Genomic DNA, 25,978 nt, shown 5'->3' on the forward strand with positions numbered 1-25,978 from the left:
ATCTCCATCGATGACATCAAACTACACCATGTGGCCGATCCTTCACAGTAGACCAAGAGGTCCCTTGGGTGGTTCCCGATTCCCTCTCACTTCCCAACAGGATGTACATCTACATAGTAGGATGAACAACACCACTACGGACTATGCAACAATATTCAATGCTGTTCCAGACACCTCCTCGACCATGGGAGGGTGGAAAATGAACTTTTGCTAGTTCCACTCCTGTCCAAGATGAGTCTGTTTTTTACACAAACACCTCAGAGACTGTTGACACTGTCTACCAAGAGCCTCCACATGAAGTGGACCAAAGTACAAATAATGCACCGGCTCCCATGTTTGCAGAGACTGCCTCTGGCTATTACATTGACATTGATGACTTTTCTTCAGACTCATCCACTACTGTGATTGACAATGTTTTAACAAGAAGTAAGCTGTATCAATCGCTTAAAAAGTACTATTGATATACCCGTGGAACTATTTATGGTTCTGTTTGACATTTTCAGCATTATTTTTATGGATAGGTTTTGTGACTGTTTTCTTTTTGCTCATAAACGGTCACTATATTCCTGATTGCTCCTCTGTTGAACCAGTTGATGAAGTTTTAACTCCATATCATTCATCACATAAGGTCAGAAGAGACTTGTCCCCTGTAAATGTTACAGCAATACCGATTTCTGATGGGATTGGGTGGGACAAAGTTCCCTTTGATATATACGGGCCTACAGAGATTATTCAAATACCATACATGTTCAACATTTCTATGACAGATGTAATTACACCTGATGTTGTCTCTGATGATTGGGATGTCCAAACAGTTGATTCCATGCTAACTGAAATGAAGGACTATTCCGCTTTTAAAAGTGATGATGTATATGAATATACAATTAATTATGGGGAAATGTTCTGCTATAACAATTGGGGACATTACTACCTACAGCGTGCCACTAGATACATGCCAGTTTTGAACTTCACACAGTGGGAACACTGTTATACACCACCAGTGGGGAGCCCAAAATGCTATAGTGATAAATTTACATATTTCTCTGGGCATGACACAAAAAAAGCAGTATCGTATTATTTCAAAATACCTTCAGCACAAATTAGGACAATTTTGCTAAGTGACACAAAACTGATTTATTCAGATCCCTTTTTTTTCCCAGCTCGCAGTTAAAGGTTACGAATACTGGAAGAGCACTATTGACTTGAAAAGTGTATGGGGACCACAAGATTGGCAGATACAGGGTAGGGAAGCTTTATTTCGAGCATGCCTGATTCCTGTGCAAATGATTTTCTTAAATTATACTATTCAGCAGACATCCTGTCTACGGTTAGCAAAAATTAAAGACATGAACACGCCAAGTATCCCCACTCCTGCAAGGTTTAAAGATTGGCAATACTTTCTTAATATCACTGAGGAAAGGCTAGATGCAATGGTTAAGGCTGGTACCTATAATTCTTCACTTTCCAGTCCAGGCGGGTGGTTAATATGGCCCACTGACACTAATGAGTGTCAAGTGCGTTTCTTGAACTCTTCAGGGTTTTTTTCAATTAACAGGCCAGACCCTCGCTTTATATCGGGTCAACATCCAGGTATAATTACGACATACAATGTGGGTAAACTGTGCCAACAATGGGTGCATACCAACACGTTAGCCACAGTTAAGAAACATCTGAACACTCTTTCTGAAGATATAGGCAGTCATTACAACATTGGCGGTAAAAGGCGCTTACCGCCGTGCAGAAGACCGCCAACACACCGCCGTGGCCGCGGAATTCCGCCACAGCTATTATGACCCACATCTCGGAATCCGCCAAAAGTCAGACACCGACACAAGTCTGCCACACCAACGGTCAGTGGTAAACTGGCGAAAACAAAACCTCCACTGTCACGCCAACAGAAATACGCCCACACTATCACGACACACAAATCCACGTGGCGGTCTTTCAACCGCAGTATTCCATTGGTGGTACACACCGCTGCACTCAAAATACACACACATTTACAAAACACAGCCACATTGGACAATTCAAAATACACACACCTGATACACATACACACACCACTCCCACACACCCATTACAATATAAAACACACACCCACATCACCCACAACCCCCTACGACCAAAAATTCCGAAAGAAGGCCAGAGAGAGACAGCACCAGCAAGAACAACAGCATCCACAGGCACACAACGCCTTCACCCACACAACTTCCACGCACCTCACACAACACACCACTACATATCACCACACTTATCACTACACACTCCACCCCACACATCACCTACACCACCCCATGGCACGGCAAAGACACCCCAGGTTCTCGGAGGAGGAGCTCAGGGTCATGGTGGAGGAAATCGTCCGGGTAGAGCCACAGCTATTCGGAGCACAGGTGCAGCACACCTCCATAGCTAGGAAGATGGAGCTTTGGCAAAGAATAGTGGACAGGGTCGACGCAGTGGGACAACACCCAAGAAATCGGGAGGACATCAGGAAGAGGTGGAACGACCTACGGGGGAAGGTGCGTGCCGTGGTCTCAAGACACCACCTGGCGGTTCAGCGGACTGGCGGCGGACCCCCACCTCCTCCCCACAACTAACAACATGGGAGGAGCAGGTCTTGGCGATTCTGCATCCTGAGGGCCTCGCAGGAGTAGGTGGAGGAATAGACTCTGGTAAGACAAAGCTTTACTATTACATCCCCCACCCTACCTGCATGCTATCACATACCCCCACCCTCACCTTCACCCCCAGCACCCCAACTCCTCACATATGTCCCAACATCACAAACCACACATCCCAACACCAAGCCCTGCATGCAACAACAAAGCATGGACACCCATCACCAAAGGATGCCCACTGCACATACCCATACACCCTACTAAACCATCCTCACACAAGCTCCCACACAGGAATGCTAGCACTGGGATACACGGTCACCCACCCATTGCACACCATTACACACACAGATTTAATAAACATCCTTTTATACCCCTGCAGGACCCCTACCCAACGTCACCGGACAGGAGGGTCCTCACATGTCCACTCCACCAACAGAAGAGGCCCACAGTGATGACAGCACCTCTGTCCAACTGGATCTAGATGACCAGCCCGGACCATCGGGGACCTCTGGACAGTTGGTTCCCCTCACACAGGCACAGGCCACCACAGACCTTCCCCCCTCTGGAAACACCAGCACATCACCCACCCAGCGGGCCCATACCTCCATCCCTAGGACACGTCAATCCGCTGTGTGTCCACCACTACAGGGAACCCAGGCTAACCCACCACCCCAACAACAACAGGGACCTGGAGTCAGTGGTAGTGGGCACACGGTCCAGGGGACGGAGGCCCAGGAACACAGGGGAACTGGGAGGGCTGCTGTGTGACAGGGGGCGGACAGGCCAAGGGAACCCACTCTCAACGAGGCCCTCTCCTCCATCATGGGAGCCTACCACCACTCCCAGGAGACGATGGCAACGGTACTGGCCAAGTTTCAGGAGACCCAGTGCATGCAGGAGGAACAGTATATGGGCTTCAGGGAGGAACTCAGAACCATCAGCTCCACCCTGGGCACCATCGTAGGGGTGCTGAAGGAACTACTCAACACCAGGAGGGACACTGTGGCACTACAAGGGGCCCCTGATACTTGCATGGACGTTGAACTGCCCACCACCTCCGCCGGCGCTATTGGACAGGATGCCCCGCCACAGGACCACCACACCAGCACCCCACCCCCTGCAGAGGGAGAACCACCCCGCAAACGGTCCCTGAGATCCAGGACAAAGACAGAGCACGATGCCAGGAGCCCCGCCAAGAAATTAGACCACCCTGATTGTCATCCTACTGTCCCACTTTGTCTCCCTGTCCATAATTAAACTGCCCCAGCTCCACTTCCTATGCCCATATGGGCAATGCACCTGTGAGCCTAATAGACTGGACTCTGCCATGGACATTCCTTCACCATCACCCCTCACCATTTCACTACCCCCTCCAATATTGAGCAATTAAATAAACACACCTAAAGCACAAAATGATCTGGAGTCTGTCTGTGATTTCGAAATGGTGTATTAGCAATTACAGTGACAAAATGTTTTTTAAATAGTAATGTCAACATACCTATGTCACACAGCTCTATTCCATGAGGAATCTAAGCAGATGCCACACAGTGGGACCCACATCTGTGAAATCGTAAGGGAAAGTGACAACTCAGTGACCATACACTGGGTGAAAACGACAGACAGGAGAGAGGTAGTAGTGTCAAAGTACAATTAGTAGGTAGGTTTGCATTCCTACCTGTGTCTCACTGGAAATATTTCAGGATCACTGAGGCCCTGTTGTGCATATCTTCTTCCTCTGCTTCCTCCTCATCACTGTCCACAGGCTCCACAGCTGCAACAACACCGCCATCTGGAACATCCTCCTGCAGAAAAGGCACCTGCCGTCGCAAAGCCAAGTTGTGAAGCATACAGCAGGCCATGATGATCTGGCACACCTTCTTTGGTGAGTAGAATAGGGATCCACCTGTCATATGGAGGCACCTGAACCTGGCCTTCAGGAGGCCGAAGGTCCGCTCGATCACCCTCCTAGTTCGCCCATGGGCCTCATTGTAGCGTTCCTCTGCCCTTGTCCTGGGATTCCTCACTGGGGTCAGTAGCCATGACAGGTTGGGGTAACCAGAGTCACCTGCAAATGGTGAGGGCAACTGTTAGACACACACTAACCTGGAGGGATAACCCCAGACCCAGACAACCATTCCCACTGACTAGCTTCCAGGTGCTCACCTAATAGCCACACACAGTGCCTCTGGATTTGACCCATCACATAAGGGATGCTGCTATTCCGCAGGATGTAGGCATCATACACTGAGCCAGGGAACATGGCATTCACATGGGAGATGTACTGGTCTGCCAAACATACCATCTGTACATTCATAGAATGATAACTCTTCCGGTTTCTGTACACCAGTTCATTCCTGTGGGGGGGGGAACAAAGCCACATGGGTCCCATCAATGACACCTATGATTTTGAGGATATGTCCCAGGGCATAGAAATCACCTTTCACTGTAGGCAAATCCTCCACCTGAGGGAAAACGATGTAGCTCTGCATGTGTTTCAGAGGGGCAGACAACACTCTGGACAATGCATTGGAAAACATAGGCTGGGACATCCCTGATGCCATGGCCACAGTTGTTTGAAATGACCCACTTGCAAGGAAATGGAGCACTGACAGCACCTGCACTTGAGGGGGGATTCCTGTGGGATGGCGGATTGCTGACATCAGGTCTGGCTCCAACTGGGTACACAGTTCCTGGATTGTGGCACGGTCAAGCCTGTAGGTGATTATCAAATGTCGCTCCTCCATTGTCGACAGGTCCACCAACGGTCGGTACACCGGAGGATGCCGCCATCTCCTCACATGTCCCAGCGGACTGTGCCTATGAAGGACAACAGCGAGCACAGAGTCAAACTACTCAGAGGTACGTACCCACAGTTTACCCGGAACACCAATCATACACAAAAGGTGGCCTGTATGTGTGTTGAGTCTAGGCCTAGGTATGTGTGACGCAGTTGAAAAAGAAGCCATGAGGGCCCCTGAAATGGCGGCTGCCTGACCTCTAAAGTGGGACAATGGGATGTGAGGTAACTGCGCTGGTGTTGCGCACCGTCGTGGTAGGCGGTCGAAGACCGCGGCGCAATGCTGCATTGGTTAACATTGGACCCTATGGGTCCCAGGAGCCAATGACGATGTACGCCGGCGGTGACGGTACGCACCACCGCGGACGTGACTGCCATTTTCTATCTGTTCAATCACTCGATACCTGATCTTCGACAGGAGAGGACCTACACTGCAAGTGCTGCTGTGACCTCGGTCTGGAAGAGATAATGGCTCGTGCGTCTGGGGAAAGGGCCCCTGCCTTCACATTGGAGGAGTTGGAGAAGCTCGTGGATGGGGTCCTCCCCCAGTACACGCTACTCTACGGTCCTCCAGACAAACAGGTAAGTACACAGGGAGCATGCTGTATGGGCTATGCCTGTGTGGAGAGGGCTGGATGTAAGAAGGAAGGGGGCAGAGTGCTGCGTGCATGAAAGACGGTGAATGCATGTGCCACATGGCAAGGGTAGGGATGGGGGCAATCACTTTGACGGTGAAGTTGGTAATGACTTCTCTTCTTCCCCTGTACATTTCATGTAGGTCAGCGCCAACCAGAAGAAAGATATTTGGTGTGCCATCGCCAAGGACGTCCGGACCCTGGGGGTCTACCACAGACGGAGCACCCACTGCCGGAAAAGATGGGAGGACATTCGCCGCTGGAGCAAGAAGACGGCGGAGGCTCAGCTGGGGATGGCCTCCCAACGTGGGAGGGGTGCCTGTCGCACCATGACCCCCCTGATGTTCAGGATCCTGGTGGTGGCCTACCCAGAGTTGGATGGGTGTTTGAGGGCATCACAGCAGACACAAGGGGGTGAGTACACTCTCATTCTGCTGACTTTGCACGCAGTGGAGTTGTCTGGGTGGGGTAGGAGGGCTGTGGGTTTCCCTGGGCCAGGGCGAGTTCCGTAGGCAAGGCCCCTCCGTAAGGCAGGCCATGTGGCACTCCAGCCCACCTCTGTAGAGTGCCAAGTACAGCTATTCATGCCCCTGTGTCATCTATGTGTGCAGATGTCGTCCATAGCCTTGTAGGCCATTTCCCAGGATGGATTGGAGCCCAAGAGTGCGGCGTAGTGCAGGGGGCTTCTGTCTCTGTCGTATCCGCCAACGGTAGCGGTAATCCATTCACTCAACATGTCTTTCTTCTGTCGTCCCCCCTTTTTGTGGTCTCCATGTTCTTGTGTGCATTAGCATCATCAGGCGGAGGAGCAGTGGCACCGGAGCAGGAGGGAGCTGCATCCCACATGGCCCTGGAGGGCGAGATTACGGACTCGGAATTCACCAGTGGGACCGAGGGCGCGGGGAGCTCCACGGCGGGGACAGGAGCTGACACCAGCAACACGGACTCGTCCTCTGATGGGAGCTCCCTTGTGGTGGCGGCAACATATGTGCCCCCCGCATCTACAGGTACAGCCACCACCCCCCCCTACCAGCACTGCCCTCCCAGCAGCCCCTCAGCCTTCGCCCCGTGCCCGCTCACCCAGAGGGTGGGCATCACCTTCGCCCCAGGCACCTCAGGCCCTGCCCCAGTCACCCCTGCTGCCCTCAGTGAGGAGGCCATTGACCTCCTCAGGTCCCTCACTGTTGGGCAGTCTACCATTTTGAATGCCATCCAGGGTGTAGAAAGGCAGTTGCAACAAACTAATGCATTCATGGAGGGCATTCATTCTGGTCAGGCGGCCCTTCACCGAGCTTTTCAAACTCTGGCCTCAGCACTGATGGCAGCCATTGTCCCCGTCTCTAGCCTCCCCCCTCCAACTTCCTCCACCCAGATCCAATCCCCTGTACCTCTGCCTATCCCAAGCACTCCATCAGACCAGCCTGCACACACCTCAACACACAAGGGAAGCTCAGGCAAACACGAGCACCACACATACCACAGGCGCTCACGCAAGCAACACACACATGCAGACACACCAACATCCACTGCCTCCACTGTGTCCCCCTCCTTGTCGTCTCCCTCCTCCCTCCCAGTCTTGTCTACACTCACACCTGCATGCACTACCTCTACAGCCACTACGTCCCTCACCAGCACACCCACCAGCACACCCCGCTCACGTTCAGTCACCACCCCCACTACCATTCACACGTCCCCTGTATCCTCTCCCAGTGTGTCTGTGACGCCCCCCAATATACACAAACGCAGGCACACGCGCACCCAACAGCCATCCACCTCACGACAGCCTCCAGCGCATGCACCTTCACCCAAAGTCACCAAACGTACACCTCCTACTACCACCACCTCTTCCTCCACTCCCAAACCCCCTCCAGCTACCCGTCCCAGTGTGTCCCAAAAACATTTCCTGTCCACCCTTGACCTTTTTCCCACACCTCCCCCACCCTGTCCATCTCATAGGACCAGAAGTAGCACCTCAGCCAAAACATCTGCGGGACCAGTGGTGCCTGTAGTCACCGGTATGTGGAGTGCACCGGCCACCAGGACAGCCAGTGTGGCATGGAGCCACAGCACAGACAGTCCCCCACCTGTGAAGCATCAGAAGTTGGCCAGTGCCCAGTGGAAGAGGGGGAAGACTCCAGCCACCAAAGCCAATCCCAGGGGTCCCGTTGGGAGTGTGGAGTCAGCTGTGACACCTTCCAAGGTGGGGAAGGGCCACAAGAAACCCAGCAAGTCTGGGAAGAACTGCATGGCGGAGAAGACCGCCATCATCCCCGCTGCCCAGGAGGCCACCGCCAGCCTCAACCCAGCTGCCCAGGAGGTCACCGCCAGCCCCAGCACAGCTGCCCAGGAGGACAGCCCCAGCCCCAGCCCAGCTGCCCAGGAGGCCACCGTCAGCCCCAGCCCAGCTGCCCAGGAGGCCACCACCAGCCCTGGCAGAGCTGCCCAGGAGGCCACCGCCAGCCCCAGCCCAGCTGCCCAGGAGGCCACCGCCAGCCCCAGCCCAGCTGCCCAGGAGGCCACCGCCAGCCCCAGCTCAGCTGCCCAGGAGGCCACCGCCAGCACCAGCCCCGCTTGGCCATGAAGGACTGCCAGCACCAGCCCCACTGGGCCATGAAGGACCGACAGCAAAAGCCCCGCTGGGCCATGAAGGAATGCCAGCACAAGCCCCGCTGAACAGGGCACTGCCAACTCAAGCACTGCTGAACAGGGCACCGCCAACTCAAGCACCGCTGAACAGGGCACCGTCAACTCAAGCACCGCTGAACAGTGCACCGCCAACTCAAGCACCACTGAACAGGGGACCGCTAACTCAAGCACCGCTGAACAGGGCACCGCCAACTCAAGCACTGCTAGCCCATGAGCGGCAGGGGCACTGACGCAACTGGGTCCGTCACGGGGTGAGTGATGCACTCTGGGCACCAGTCCCCCTCCAGAACCAGTGGAGAGATCCATCCACTACCTCTGTCCTTCACAGGATAAAGCACTCTGGGCACCAGTCCCCCTCCAGAACCAGTGGAGACATCCATCCACTACCTCTGTCCTTCACAGAATAAAGCACTCTGGGCACCAGTCCCCCTCCAGACCCAGTGGAGACATCCATCCACTACCTCTGTCCTTCACAGGATGATGCACTCTGTGCCCCAGCCCGCCTCCAGAACCAGTGGAGACTGTTATCCACTTGAGAGACTGTGGCTTTGCACTCCCCAGGATTGAACAGTGGGCAAACCACCCACTGTAGAGACTTGAAAGTCTGTGGCTTTGCACTCCCCAGGATTGAGCAGTGGGCAAGCCACTCACTGTAGAGACTTGAGAGACTGTGGCTTTGCACTCCCCAGGATTGAACACTGGGCAACCCACCCACTGTAGAGACATGAGAGACTGTGGCTTTGCACTCCCCAGGATTGAACAGTGGGCAACCCACCCACTTGTGAGACTTGAGAGACTGTGGCTTTGCACTGCCCAGGATGGAACAGTGGGCATGTGGCCCCCTAGTGGATTTGGCGTTGTGCACTTAAGCGGCTGAAGTGCCCCCCCTTTCCCTCCCCCTGAGGTGCCTGTTTTCTTGCTGTCTGATGCCCCTGCAGTGTTCTCTCCGTCATGGTCGGGGATCTTGTGTGGGCCTAGCCCATACCGTGTGGTCCCAGTGTTCCACGGACTTTCTTTGTGCAGTACCTGGACTACTATGCCTGGTACATATTTTGTACATGGTGTATATATATATATATATATTTCTGCCTACTTGTTTGTGATATATTCTGATGGTTACACTCATTTTCTTTGGTCTTTGCATCCTCCCGGGGTGTTTGGGGGGTGTAACTGTGATGTATTGATATGCATTAGTGTGTGTGTTGTAGTGGGTGAGGGTGGGGGTGTTGCGTGTGTCTGTCCCTGTTTTTTGCCTCCCCCCTCCCCTGTGTCGTAGGTGCAATACTCATTGTGGTCTTCGCAGCCGGCGTTCGTGCTCCTGGTAGAGGAGCAGGCAGACTATCGCAGGTAGGATTTGGAGTTCCGGTTCCATGGTGTCCTCGTTCCTCGTGGAGTGTGTAGAGGTGAGCGTTTTCCCTTTGAAATTCCTGTTTCCGACGTGTTTTTATCCACGGTGAATCCGCCCCGGAAAAGGTGGCGGATTGACCTGTCATAATAGTGTGGGCGGTACATTGTCTCCCGCCTGTCTGTTGGCGGTGACCACTGCGCTGTTTGTTTGTACCGCCGTGGTGGTCATAGTGTTAAAGTGGCTGTCTTTGTTGGCGGTTTCCGCCACGGTCGCAATTGCTATTTTTTTACCGCCGGCCTGTTGGCGGTCTTACTGCCGCTTTAACACCGTCCGCCAGGGTTGTAATGACCACGTTAGTGTTGTCTCCTATTGATATCACTCAGACAGACTAGTCCCGGTTATATCATGGACAGACACATCTACGTTCCATCATGCAACTGGGTTGGACTTTACAGACACTGAAACATGGGCGTATTCCATGGAAGTGCATTAACGGGAGTGAATTCTTCACTGCTTTTAATTTTTCCAGAGAACAACAGACAATGGCTAAAAGGGAGGCTAGTTTCACCATGCTTCATGCAGAAAAACTAGATAAGTTGCCCATCACGGTAGCAGAAAGTCCTTCAACTATATGGCTCTTACATGTCATAATTAATTTACCCATTTCGACCTTTTGTTTCTCAAGCTCCTGAAACATCTTGCAGTGGGAAGGTACGAGCAACTAGGAGATAGCTATAGTAAGGAAGAGTGGGAGTTGCCCTTTGATTATAAATGTCTGAATGGCGAAACAGAGGTCTTTCCTAACGGAAGCAAATGTGAGACTGCTGTTAGTCAGTCAATGATATGCAAGCAGGTGTCCCTTCACGGTCTTTGCAATGCAGGGGTCGCAAACTTAGCCTGTTTACTGAAGGGTACTCCGTCCCTTTGATTCGCCCGGTATTTCATGTACTTTCCAACGGAAGCTATGTGGTACTGAACGATCAAAGTTGTTGCGGCATGCGACCAGGAATTGCCTACGCAATCTCAGTCTCGAAGGTCATTAAGTGTTGTGGACATGTTTTATTTCCCCCACATGAGAGATAAAAGTATCTGACATGTGGCCCCACATAGATACTATTAATGTGAACTATGACAAGCTGAGCAGGCTAAAGGCGCTATTGTTTCAAAAACAGGTCACCTTAACATCCGCAAAGGAGACGTATGCTCTCCAGATTGCGAGATGATCAGCCGAGATACAATCCCTATTAAATACCAACTTCCCCAAGCACTTTGGAGAACTGGTATCCAGAACATTCAATGCTTCGAGCACTACTGGGATTGTCCATTTCTTTAAGGCTGTCGGGTCTGGTTTCATGTCCATCTTCCAGACTGTCTTCGGAGTCATCCCGTCAGCCAGCCACTCGCTCTTTTCAAGTGTGTTTGGCGGCTTTCCAATTATTTTGACTTTGATTGGTGGACTACTACTGCTATTTCTTCTTATTTGCAGTGGTTGTTTTTTTCCTGCTACGCAGAGCAATGGAGCCGCTCCCACCAACTCCAGTGTGCCGTGAACGCATGGTTTGGATCTTTGGTGCACCCTTGCTGGTGGAACTGGAGCATGACTGGTCGTTGTCATTTCGGCCCCTTCTCTGGTGCGTACAACCAGTTTTCCATTGCATATGGTGTCTCTTTGAACATCTGCCTATGGTCTGTCTTGCTGTTGCACCGACATCTCTTGTGAACCACAAACTGCTGATGTCTCCGATGAGGGTTCATACACGGTCAGGCCCCTTGAGACTGAGGTTGCTCCGCGAGGCCACCTATGAGCCTTCCGTTTTTAGATCTACCATGGACGACGGCACTGCAACAAGTGACTTTACACCAGAAAGTACTGCTCACTACTGCTCTGTGGATCCATTTGTCCGCTCAGCACTCAGATGATGTTGACTCATTTTTGAGGTCCTTGGTTGGTGACTTCGATGACACTCTTCAAGATCATGCGTACAGCAAATAATTTGATGAATTGGCTTGCCATTCCCGATTAAAAATATGCATTTAAATTAACTTGCTTTGGCACGCTGTGCTTGTCATGATTGACATTAACATCTCTGTATGTATTTTAGCTGAACTGTTTTTAATACCTTTTTAAACACATTTTAGAGAGATTTTAGCTAGTTTTTATGCTTTTAGCTTTTTGGTTCAGAGCAATTTTAGCATTTGGGTTCCTGTTTCTTCGTCATACCTGTTACGGCAATAGGGAGGGTGTAGTGAACCCTAGTTTGTTTTAATGGGATGACAGGAGTTAGCTTAGCCTCTGGCTTGCAGACTCGTGCCCCCGCCACCTAGTGACTTTTAACCTACTTAGCTTGCTCTATCTTAGCCCATTTAATTATTTAATTCATCTAAGATGGCTGACCTATTTATAGTTAGGCCACTTGTTATGCTTTGCATTATCAGTTCCACCGCGCTGAGGCATCAAGATCAAGCAATAAAGACAAACAAACAATAGGTGTTCACACTTAGGGATTTTCCCTCTCTATACTTTCGAGGGATTGTTTATAATAATTGCTGTCCCAAGCATGTCTGTTATCTATTGTTTGGGAACACACCTACGTCAGGAGTCCTGGTAGATCTGTATAAATACATCACACTTTAGACAGATAATCAGAGGGATTCCGACCAGAGGGCATCGCAACCATTGCTGATACCGATGCTGCACGTCGTCTTGATGCTGACCCAGTCTTCGTGTCCCTGCGGAGTCTGAGATAGAGACCTCATTCCAAGGTAACAAGGGTTGGGGGCTCCTCTCATGGACATGGCATTGGCAGATTAGGTTTAGCAAACCCAGCTCTCCTTTAGGTAGGAGGTTAGGCCTATGAAATTAGGGTATTAGGGAATATTATATCTCATATGTCTTTTACATGCATTGCAAGATGGTGGTGGTCTTTGTAATAATGACTCTCGTCTTCACAATTCTGTTTCTTGCATTATTCATTATCCTAATCATTGCAGCCCATGCAACGTATCGCAAATTGCAGTTGTGTTAAATAAAAACTATTGAAACTTTACTGCATCTTTGTCATTGCCGTGTTTGTATGAGACATGATATATCTGTGAGAAAGGGGTAATCTCTATTTAACCACAACACTCCCTTTGATGTCTTATTCTCGAGTCCATGCATAAAGGCTGCCACAAATCACCTTTTACTATTGTGTTTCTGGTGAGGTGGTGCTAGTGAGCCGGTAAGGTTGGGACAACAGTTGCGATTTGTTGTAGGATAGGCATAGTCACCTTAAAGCAAAAGTACTGTCATCCTTCAACCAGCAGTCTTGCTTGGAGCAAGAGTCCAAACTACTACAGCTCCAGTGAGGTCAACACCCCTGGATGTGTGGACACTGAAGAGGAAGGTGGCTCATTAGAGACACTTGGTCAGTCAACAACTGTAAGCCTCACCCTGCCCACATTGACTCCTCCCAGCCCTGTTGAATCTACATCACAGGCAATCATTCTCCCCATGCCTGTGTCCCAAGGGCTGTATCATCCATTGTGTGCCCCACAGTAAAGGTAACTGAGTCTCCTCTTGTCACCCTGACAATGATGGCCCTGCCACCATGGGGAGTGGGCACACTGTGCCCACTCGCACAGCCACGTGGGGGTAGGGTGCGTGGGAGGGATGTTGTGGGTCAGTGAATGGGGGCTCCATGGGACAATACTGGCCAGGAAACAATCTCCCAAGTCTTGGGAGCATACCAAAATGCCCAAGGCATGATGGGCCACGTAATCACTATGGTGGGGGAAATCCAACAGCTGCAGAGGGACATCACCAGGAAGTCATGCAGCAGTGGTAGGCCTGTCTGCCTTTCATTGCTGGGGTGCTGAGGGACATCAACACTACCCTGAGTAGGACTGCAGCACAACATTAGATCTCTTCCACTTGCAATGAGGCTACAAGCCCTTCTATAACTGTGCCTACTAGTAGAATGGAGGCCCTGCCAGGGGAAGAACATGCCTCAGACACCCCACCCTCTGTAGCAGTGGAGCTCCCCCGTGCAAACATGGACATCCACCCAGACATCCAGGAGGAGCAGATGCCAAGATAAAACCCACCACCCGGAAGTGAAACTCTCCTGACTTGTTCCCCTTGTATGCCACAGGTACAACCTGTTGACTGTTCTTAAAGTGAACTCCATTTTCCATGGTACAAGGACACTGAACTTGTGTATCCAGATGGTGTAGCAGCTACCCTCATGATTCCAGTTAACATGCCTTAACCCTTCACTGTTTAGATTGTGTCATTGTAGACTACTTATCACACTTATTGCTTAACTGTTCACAATAAATCACACTTTAACACAGGTCCTGTGTATGTGTCATTAATCTACCATGTACAACTGTGATGCATGGCAACTCTGCTATCAATATGTCCCTCAGTATTGTACAACCTGTGTCATGGACATCACACGTGGACACTATCAGCATAAGACTAATTACATTAAGATTCATACATAGATAGATTGAAAAACTTTAGTATGTTACATCTACACACATTTATTGGTATACATGCAAACAGCACATTTAGTTTAATTGAAAGTGACATCAGGATGTCTGCTAAGGTGGCAGACACTGCTAATCCACAGGAATCAGAAGTTAGGGACATATCAGTCTTCCCACAAGTCAGAAGGCATACAGAATATTCATTTGCATCACCTAGGAAAGCCTTATCACAAGACCATACCTCTGCTCATCATTCCAGGGATATTTGTCTTACATTGGTCACATACGTGTAGGGTTGCCACTCACCTATGTAAGTCCACAGTCACATGCACATTGTTCTGCAAAGTAGGAACACAAGGTCAAGGGTAGGTTACGCACAACAATAAAATTGTGATGGTAAAGGCTATGGTTCCACATTTTCACATGTGTCAGACACATATGGACACACCGATTGCACCATTTGATCACCTCCACTACCCTACAGGTTAACTTGAGGGGTAGACACAATTCCAAACCGGTGTACTGACAGTCTGGCCATGTAACGTACTCTTATTGCATTTAGTACCTGGTTTCGGCCATGTCCACTTCTCATGTGTGCCAGCAATTCCCATCTGCCTTTGACTCAGACTGTGACTTGCCAACAATGATGAGCCAAACTGGAAGTCGACAAATCAGTTATTGACCTAGATGACAGGACATACCAGAAAACAGTACTCAATGCAGACAAGTTATGTTCACAAGAGTGTCATTGCAAGTTCATTAACACTATATGATACTGTATTCCAGTCTGTTCTTTCCACAATACCACACTAAAGTATGCATGCACAACTCACTCAGAGGCATTTCAGCTACCTTATACCCCATAGCTGATGGTAAAAAGGAGATGGCATGCTACATATCAACACTACCTTAATATCTTTAATCACTGCATCACGAATACATCACATACTTTTGAGTCAGCTGAAGTACTGATTGATGAGATCTGCCCTGTTGTCTCCCGCTTCATCCTCATCTGGCTCATAATCACTTGGCAAATCAGCATTTCTACCTACAGGTACTGCAGGTTCCCACTTATCTGGTAGAAATGGTATTTGACATCTCAGGGCAAGATTGTGGAGCATGCAGCAGGAGACAATTATTTGACATACCTTGTTGGGTTAGTAGAAGAGGCCTTCTCCTGAAGTGTCAGAGCACTTGCTTTCAGAAGCCCAGTAGTCCGCTCCACGACATGCAGTATCCTCCTGTGGGCCTCATTGTAGCGGACTTTCCCCTGGCATGGTCGGGTACCTCACTGGTGTCAACAAGCAAGGACAGTAAGGATAGCCATATATGTGAGACATGCAACATTGTGATGGCAGGAGACATTCTTTGCAAACACACATTTTAATTGTAACTCACCAACCAGCCAGGCCCTCTTTGTGTTGAGTCTTGTCTTCAGCAGTGGGACATTGCTGTTACGCATGATGATGGAATCATGGACTGATCCTGGGATCTTAGCACTGACTTGTGAAATGTACTGATCTGCCAGACACACCACTTGAACGTTGATGGAATAGTAGTTTTTCCTGTCCCTATACACCTGTTCATTGGCTTTGGGAGGAACCAAGGCTACATGGGTGCCATCTATGGCTCTAACCACATGTAGCAAAAAACTCTGCCTTCAAATAGGCCAAATCTGCATGTTGGGGAAACCTGATGTAGCTGCCCAGGTGTTCCAACAATGCACACAGTACGTCCTTCAAAACGAGACTGAACATAGGCTGAGACATCCCTGCAGTCAGGGCCACCGTATTCTGAAAGGACCCAGTGGCCAGTAAGTGTAGCATTGACATGACTAGAGCAATGGGAGGTTTTGCGTATGGCAGGCATCAGATCTGGCTCCAACTGATCACAAAGATCCATTTCAATATGCTGATTCAGCCAATATGTCTGAATAGTATGTCTTTCCTCCATGGTGTACAGATATACAAGTGGACGGTACACTGGTGGTTGTCTTCCCCTCCTCATGGCAGGGTAACTATTTGGAAACATGTAAAAATATTATGTGACATGAAGCATGCACACATCATGTAAGTGTCCATATTCAAGTCACACATATCTGCTGTTGAAGTCGGTAACAACCTCTGACATCTACAGTACAGCACATAGTTATGCATCTAAAGACACTCTCCTTGGTGCACATTCCCTTGATTACCTAATGAACTACACATGCTTAATCATCTGTGATTTATTTGTTTGTTGGTCCAACCGACTTGACATGTCGTACACATATTGCTGCACATTATCTAAATGCACAATGCACTTAGGATCCTCAGAATAGGTGTACATTGCTATCACCACATGTCCTTCAGTTACACAGCTTTTACTGCTCACAAGCACAAACATAGAACTAAACATGAAGGCAGTACTTACAGATATACTGCACAATATAGGGCTTTGTTTATGATGCAAATTACATAACCCTTCCATACATCAAATGTGCTCAAAATGGCAGCCACCTGACCTACTGTACTGGACATGTGGAAGTGACCTAAGTCGGCCGGCAGAAGTCGTCATGCCAGTAGGCAGTCACAACTGCGGTGCATATTGCCATTGGTACACATTGCTGCCTTTGGTGGACTTGGGCTTATGGCAATGTCTGCCGGCACTGACTGTCCTGTAAGATGATGGACGTAACCGCCATCTTCTGCAGTATTTGTCACTTGACTACTGACATTGCTGCCAGCAAGACCTCCACTACCTGAGCTGCTGTGTACTGCCTCTGGGAGCTATCATGCCACGCCCTGCATGTGATAGTGCCCCAGCCTTCACCTCTGAAGAGCTGGAGAAGCTCGTGGAGGAAGTCCTTCCCTGTATGGACAGTTATGTGGTGAACCAGAGGAGCAGGTGAGTCCAATGTTCTACCAATGTGTGAAAGGTGTGGTGTATGATGGTGTACCTGAAATGTAAAGTAGTGAGGTTGTTGATGTATGCAGATGCTAATTTGTACATAAGTGTCAACTAAGAGTATGAGAATGTGTTTGCCTACTCGCTGTTACTGAAGTGTTCTGTCCACTACTATTGGTATGGTGCATATGGACCTGAATTTTTCCTTTTTTCTGTGTCATCCATGCAGGTCAATGCCCATCAAAAAAAGGAAATCTGGCATGCCATTGCCAAGCAAGTGCGGACCCTGGGGGTCCACAGCGGGCAGAGCACCCACTGTAAGAAGCAGTGGGAGGACCCTAGACACTGGGACCAGAAGACCGCAGAGGCCCAGCTGGGGATGTCCTCCCAAAAAGGGAGGGCTATCCATTGGACCTTGACCCCCCTAATGGCCCGCATTTTGGTAGTGGCCTACCATGAGGTGGATGGGTGTTTGAGGGCAGCACAGCGACCACAAGGGGGTAAGTACAGTCAAAATTCATGTACATGACTCTTCTAGTTAAGTTTGTGATGTCTAAGTATTGCAGTTGTGACAATGTGGTAAGTGCTACAGGTAAAGTGTCTCCTAGGAAGACATAGTACTACAGTTGCAAACATTGAAACACAAATGTGGCTATTGTATTGTGTACAGGGACATGTTAATCACAAATGTCTACCAAATTGTATGACCGCATGTGGAGATGCACATGTCTGTGTCATATGTGTAACTCTACTCAGCCATACATATATGGCACCTGCAGTGTCATCCTTCCCACCTAGTGTTCCAACGTCCATTTACCAAAATGGTAAATTAGATTGCTCTTTGGTCTCTGATCAGTGTATTTCAGTGGATCTTGCTCTATGTGCAACATTGGGTCTGACAGATGTGTAATAGGGCCAAGTTATCCGTTGTCATGAATTAGATGGTAACTTTATGTGAGACTGTCACCCCAATTAGGATTTTGGTATGGCAAACTTACTACACTTCCCATGAGGTTTGAGGAAGTGTCCCAATTGTCATGTCAGATTCATACATTGGGAAATGTGAAGTTTGATCAGGGTGGACATCCTACATACTGAAAATCAAGGTGGTAATAATACATACACATTTCAGGACATAACATTGACACATGTTCAAATGCCTTTTATTCTAATGTATTTGGGGGCATATTTATACTCTGTTCGCGCCGGAATTGCGTCGTTTTTTTTTACGCAATTCCGACGCAAAACTAACTCCATATTTATACGTTGGCGTTAGACGCGTCTAGCGCCAAAGTCCATGGAGTTTGCGTCATTTTTTTGCGTGGACACCTACTTTGCGTTAATGATATGCAAGGTAGGCGTTCCCGTCTAAAAAAGTGACTCCGAGGCATGTGCGCCGTATTTACACTCCCGGGCAAAAATCACGCCCGGGAGTGGGCGGGTCAAAAAAATGACATCCAGCCGCTTTTGCGTCGTTTTTTTGCGCCTGGTCAGGGCAGGCGTTAAGGGACCTGTGGGCTCGGAAGGAGCCCAGAGGTGCCCTCCCATGCCCCCAGGGACACCCCCTGTCACCCTTGCTCACCCCAGGAGGACGCCTAAGGATGGAGGGACCCATCCCAGGGAACATAAGGTAAGTTCAGGTAAGTATTCATTTTTTTTTTTTTGTGGCATAGGGGGGCCTGATTTGTGCCCCCCTACATGTCACTATGCCCAATGACCATGCCCAGGGGACAGAAGTCCCGTGGGCATGGCCATTGGGCAAGGGGGCATGACTCCTGTCTTTGCTAAGACAGGAGTCATTTGAATGGGGGTTGGGAGTCGAAAAAAATGGCGCAAATCGGGTTGAGGCGATAATTTTGCCTCAGCCTGACTTGCCCCATTTTTTGGCGCCCAAGCTCCATATTCCCCTACGCCGGCGATGCCTGGTGTACGTCATTTTTTTTGACGCACACCAGGCAGCGCCGCCGGCTAACGCCGGCTAAAGTCATTGAATAAATACGGCGCCCGCATGGCGCTTCAGAATGGCGTTAGCTGGCGTTAGATTTTTTGACGCACAACTGCGTTGGCGCAGTTGTGCGTCGAAAAGTATAAATATGGCCCTCGGTGTTGAGCAGGTAAGTGGCAAGGGTGCTGATCCCTTAGCCCATGTATATTGTCCATGCTCCATAGGGCAGTTCCCTACCTATATGGGTGTAACATAAACTATTTTTTGCCTAAATCTTGTAGCAATTGATACATCATGCATATTGTTATGTTGAGATCTCATCTGTGCCAGACTAACCTTTGCTAATCTGAGGCTGTTTGGACAGTTCTAGTAATGGATCTGATCATTTCTTCATGACCTAATAATGTAGCAGGGCTTTTCTTTGACACATACATGTTGGTCTTACGGTATATGTGGTCATTAAATTTGCTTAACTCTAGATGTATGTGTCATTCATGGTTACATTAGTAATTGGCTATGTAAGTATTAGTTCTGGACTTAGGTAATGGGATTCACATGTTTGTACAGTTGTTAGTGATGTAGGTGTTTAGATGTTATCATGTAGAGGTTTCTAATCAGCATGTATAGTGAAATAGTATGTGGCCTTCATGCACTTTGTTTGATGTTCATTGTATCGGAGGTGTTGGTATGCTCCCTGTGGTTGTCTGTTGTTGTATCCTGTGTGTTAAGTAGGCCCCTGGTGGAGGACATTGAAATTTTGTCTATGTGTAAATAAGTTTGATAAATGGGTCCAGATACTCTTTAGAAAATTTTACAGTATTTAAATAGATATTTCAATGACATGCTATGTCTTTTTGTGAGATACACTATTTGGGTATGCCATATGTAGTGTGTGTAGGTAAGTACCATCTTGCCTGGCATGTTACCCCCATTTTCACTGTATGTATGTTTGTTTTTGCGTATGTATCACTGGGATCCTGCTAGGCAGGACCCCAGTGCTCATAATGTATGCCCTGTATGTGTTACCTGTGTGGTGCCTAACTGTATCACTGAGGCTCTGCTAACCAGAAACTCAGTGTTTATGCACTCTCTGCTTTTCAAAATTGTCACTACAGGCTAGTGACTAATTTTACCAATTCTCATTGGCACACTGGAACACCCTTATAATTCCCTTGTATATGGAACCTAGGTACCCAGGGTATTGGGGTTCCAGGAGATCCCTATGGGCTGCAGCATTTCTTTTGCCGCCCATAGGGAGCTCAGACAATTCTAACACAGGACTGCCACTGCAGCCTGAGTAAAAAAAAGTCCACATTATTTCACAGCCATTTTTCACTGCACATAAGTAACTTATAAGTCACCTATATGTCTAACCCTCACTTGGTGAAGGTCAGGTGCCAAGTTACTTATTGTGTGGGCACCCTGGCACTAGCCAAGGTGCCCCCACATTGTTCAGGACAAATTTCCCAAACTTTGTGAGTGCGGGGACACCATTACATGCGTGCACTACATATAGGTCACTACCTATATGTAGCGTCATAATGGTAACTCTGAACATGGCCATGTAACATATCTTGGATCATGAAATTGTCACCCCAATACCATTCTGGTATTGGGGGACAATTCCAATCATCCCCAGGTCTCTAGCACAGAACGTGGGTACTGCCAAACAGCCTTTCCGGGGTCTCCACTGCAGCTACTGCTGCTGCCAACCCCTCAGACAGGTTTCTGCCCCCCTGGGGCTGGGCAGTCTGGTCCCAGGAAGGCAGAACAAAGGATTTCCTCTGAGAGAGGGTGTTACACCCTCTTCCTTTAGAAATAGGTGTGAAGGGCTGGGGAAGAGTAGCCTCCCCAGCCTCTGGAAATGCTTTGATGGGCACAGACGGTGCCCATTTCTGCATAAGCCAGTCTACATTGGTTCAGGGATCCCCCAGCCCTGCTCTGGCGCGAAACTGGACAAAGGAAAGGGGAGTGACCACTCCCCTGTCCAGCACCTCCCAGGGGAGCTGCCCAGAGCTCCTCCAGTGTGTCCCAGACCTCTGCCATCTTGGATACAGAGGTGTTGGGGTACAATGGACAGCTCTGAGTAGCCCGTGCCAGCAGGTGACATCAGAGACCCCTCCTGATAGGTTCTTACCTCTCTCAGTAGCCAATCCTCCTTCTGGGGCTATTTATGGTCTCTCCTCTGGGCTATTCCTCAGATAAGGAATGCAAGAGCTCACCAGAGTTCCTCTGCACTTCCCTCTTCGACTTCTGCCAAGGATTGACCGCTGACTGCTCCAGGACGCCTGCAAAACCGCAACAAAGTAGCAAGAAGACTACCAGCAACATTGTAGCGCCTCATCCTGCCGGCTTTCTCGACTGTTTCCTGGTGGTGCATGCTCTGAGGGCTGTCTGCCTTCACCCTGCACTGGAAGCCAAGAAGAAATCTCCCGGGGGTTGACGGAATCTTCCCCCTGCCAACGCAGGCACCAAACTTCTGCATCACCGGTTCTCTGGGTCCCCTCTCATTCTGACGAGCCTGGTCCCTGGAACACAGGAGCTGGGTTGAAGTGTCTCCCACATTCCAGTGGCCCTTCTGTCCAAATGTGGTGGAGGTAAGTCCTTGCCTCCCCACGCCAGACAGTAATCCTGTGTACTGTGTGATCTGCAGCTGCTCAGGCTTCTGTGCACTTTTCCAAGACTTCCTTTGTGGACAGTCTAGCCTGGCTCCCCAGCACTCTGTCCTGCATTGCCCAACTCACTGAGTTGGACTCCGACGTCGTGGGACCCTCCTTTGTGACTCTGAGTTGACCGCTGTCCTCAGATATTCTAAGTGCCTGTTCCGGTACTTCTAAGGGTGCTGCCTGCTTTTGTTGGGGCTCTCTGAGTTGCTGAGCACCCCTTCTGTCTCCTCCTCCAAGGGACGACATCCTGGTCCTTCCTGGTTCCCAGCAGCACCCAAAATCCTCAACTATAACTCTTGCAGCTAGCAAGGCTTGTTTGTAGTATTTCTGCAAGGAAACACTCCTGCATCCTCCAGCACGCCGTGGGACATCTTCTGACCAAAGGAGAAGTTCCTGGCACCTTTCGTTGTTGAAGAATCTTTGGCTTCTTTCGCCCAGAGGCAGCCCTTTGCTCCTTCATCCGGGGTTTAGTGGGCTCCTGCCCCCCCTGGGCACTTGCGTGACTCTTGGACTTGGTCCCCTTCCTTTACAGGTCCTCAGGTCCAGGTATCCGTCTTCAGTGTTTTTCTGGCAGTTGTGGTTCTTGCAGAATCCCCTATCTCGACTATACTGTCTTTCTGGGGTAGTAGGGTAACTTTACTCCTACTTTTCAGGGACTTGGGGTTGGGTATCTTGGACACCCTTAGTGTTTTCTAACAGTCCCAGCGACCCTCTACAACCTACTATAGGCCTGGGATCCATTTGTGATTCGCATTCCACTTTTGGAGTATATGGTTGGTGTTGCCCCCAGGCATATTTCTACTTATTGCATTCTATTGTGATTCTACGTTGTTTGCACTACTTTTCTCACTGTTACTTACCTGTTTTGGGTTTGTGTACATATAATTTGTGTATATTTCTTACCTCCTAAGTGAGGGTATCCTCTGAGATACTTTTGGCATATTGTCACTAAAATAAAGTACCTTTATTTTTAGTAACTCTGAGTATTGTGTTTTCATGTGATATAGTGCTATATGATGTAAATGGTATAGTAGGAGCCTTGCATGTCTCCTAGTTCAGCCTAAGCTGCTTTGCCATAGCTATCTCTATCAGCCTAAGGTGCTAGAACACCTCTATACTACTAATAAAGGATAACTGGACCTGGCACAAGGTGTAAGTACCCCAAGGTACCCACTATAAGCCAGGCCAGCCTCCTACAGAGTCTTCATCTGAGGTATTCAACATTGTGAAAGATATGGACAGATTCACAATTTAGGCATGTGATTGCAAAGCAAAATGCTGTGATGTATTTGAAGTGAGATGAGTTTACTTTCATGAAACATAACTACTGATGAAGGACTAAGCAAGTGTAGAGGAGGTGGAGGCATGATATTGTGTTAGTAAACTGCATTATCTAGGAATACTTTGTTGATGCACAGTGATGATCTGTACTTTAGTTGTAGCCAATTAATCTTGTGCATGGTCTTTTTGAGTTACGGCTGAATTGATGGGATGGTGCTGTAGTGGTCGGATGGTTGGCTTATGTAATGGGTGAGACTGGTCATAGGGGAATGTTGGAAGTATGTAATTTTGACATGATGTAGGCTCTATATGGTTCCTATCTGGGGCTTTATGTGTCATAGATGTGTTATTACTGTTGTGTATGTTGTAATGTATGTGTATGTTAAGCATGTGATGACCCTCTCTCCCTTTCTCTTTGTCTGAGCATCAGTATTGGCAGGCAAAGGAGATGGGGCACAGCCGAGTGGGGAAGCTGCTGGCCACGGGACCCTGTTATACAATCAACACCGAGGGACCCAGTGGCCCGGAGTGCAATGGGAGTGCTACGGGGGAGACAGGATCCAGTTCTTCATCACTGGAATCCTTCTCCAGTGGACACTCCCTGGTGGTGGCGGACCCACTGGGACCACCCCAGCACCATCTCAGTCCACCACGCCCCTAACTACCACCGCCCTCTCTGTAGCTCCGCATCCAGTTGGCTGTGCCCACTGACCCAAGTAGGTGGGCGTCTCCTTTGCCAAGGTACCTCTATCCTTGCCACTGTCAGCCCTGCAGCCCTCAGTGAGGAGGCTCTATTGACCTCCTGAGGTCGGTCTCTATGGGTCAATCGACCATTGTGAATGCCATCCAGGGACTGGCAACTCAAGTCCAACAGAGTAATGTGTTCCTCAAGGGCATTCACGGTGCACTGGCTGGCCTACAGAGATCCTTTCAGGCTCTGGCTTCCACATTGATGGCAGCCAGTCACCCTTTGTCTTCCATCCCCCCTCCACATTCCTCTTCCCAATCCCAAAACCCTCTCCCCTGACCGAGCCGAAGCACACAGACAGATAAGCATGCATCCACCTCAACATCCAAAGGCAGCTCTGACAATCACAAGCACCACAAGACACACCACCAGCATGCACACAAGCAACATGCATCTGTACACACAGCAACATTCACAACCTGCCCTGACACCCCCACTGCTCCCAGTATCACAGACACAACACCTGACACACCTGCAGAAACGACACAAACATTCACAGATCCAGCCACTACACCTATCTTACCCACAGGCAGCACCACAGACATCTGTGGTGGTGCAACTGTGGCGGAAACCTTGGCTGTGTACAACCTCGTAATCTGTCCAGCAGAAACATGGTCCCTGCCGGCCTGCAAGTGGCTACCGTCGTCTGTGGCGGCCAGACCACCACAGAAACCAAGGTGGAAACCAATTGAATAAAAGGAGACACCCATCTTCAAGAAGCCATACTCATCTGGAGCCGCCATGGAACCAAAACTACACGTCTTCTTGCTGCTCCTGCTTGCACAAAAGACTTTGGAATCTGTAATGATGACAGCAACCGTAAGTATACACACTTACCTGTTATTGTTGTACATTGTTAATTTTTGTACACACACACACAACATACATTCTGGAAGGGGGTGCGAGAGCGACACTCACACCTAACAGCACACTAACATGCACATTAACAGAACGCCACACACACAACAAACATGGTACGGCCACCACACACATATACAAACATCACAAACACATACAGGTGCGCACTGCAACACTGCACAGGCCCACACTCACACCGTGCCGGTGGTACTTTGGCTGTATTCTGTTGTGAATACCGCCATGGTCATAATATTCCGGTCTACTCCCCCAGCCTGTTGGCCGTACGACCACCACCTCCAACATGGTGGTCCTGGGAGTGTATATATGTGCTGAGCTGCAGCCAAACTGTCGGTGGTGCTCGTCTCATAAACTCCACTCTCTGTCTCTGGATAATGAGAAGGACCACGCTCCATGTGCATGCAACGAAAAGCAGAACGTTTTCGGAACCAAGTGCATTTGTCAACCTAAAAACTCCATCTTGCCTTTCCCTTTTCAACTAAAATTAAATGGCACACTATAAGAGCCATTTAAATATTTCCTCACTTTACAAATATTTGGGAACGAAGATACATACTCTTCACATAACTCCCCTGAAAAACCGATAAAGATGTTAAAAGATTACAAAATCATCATTGGTGCTTGGAAAGAAATCCCTTCTATAATCGTATTTCAACAGGTCTAGCATTATTACATCTCATACACATTTTCATGTACAACTCTTGTCAATACATTGAAACCAAGTGGGCTTGAAAGCATCCTGGTTATACCATCCATATCGCTGATCGAAAATCAAAAAGTGAACGCTACAGAATTTGTGTCAAGTATTAACAACAATGGCTTGAATTTGAAGTTTACTATTACTGTGAGAGAGAAGGAAGTGGAGTATTTGGATGTGGAAGTTGAAAAGGGAAAATAAGAAACTGGAGACAACGTTATTTAGAAAACCCACAGCAGGAAACAGCATTTTACATGCATCCAGTTTTCACCATTCCCTCTTGATTGAAAGTATGCCATATGGGGAGCTTTTGAGCACCAAAAGAATTTGCAGTATTCATGAAAGTTTCAAGAGTGGAAAGA

Source organism: Pleurodeles waltl, chromosome 9 (genome assembly GCF_031143425.1).
Source record: "Pleurodeles waltl isolate 20211129_DDA chromosome 9, aPleWal1.hap1.20221129, whole genome shotgun sequence".
Lineage (NCBI taxonomy): Eukaryota > Metazoa > Chordata > Amphibia > Caudata > Salamandridae > Pleurodeles > Pleurodeles waltl.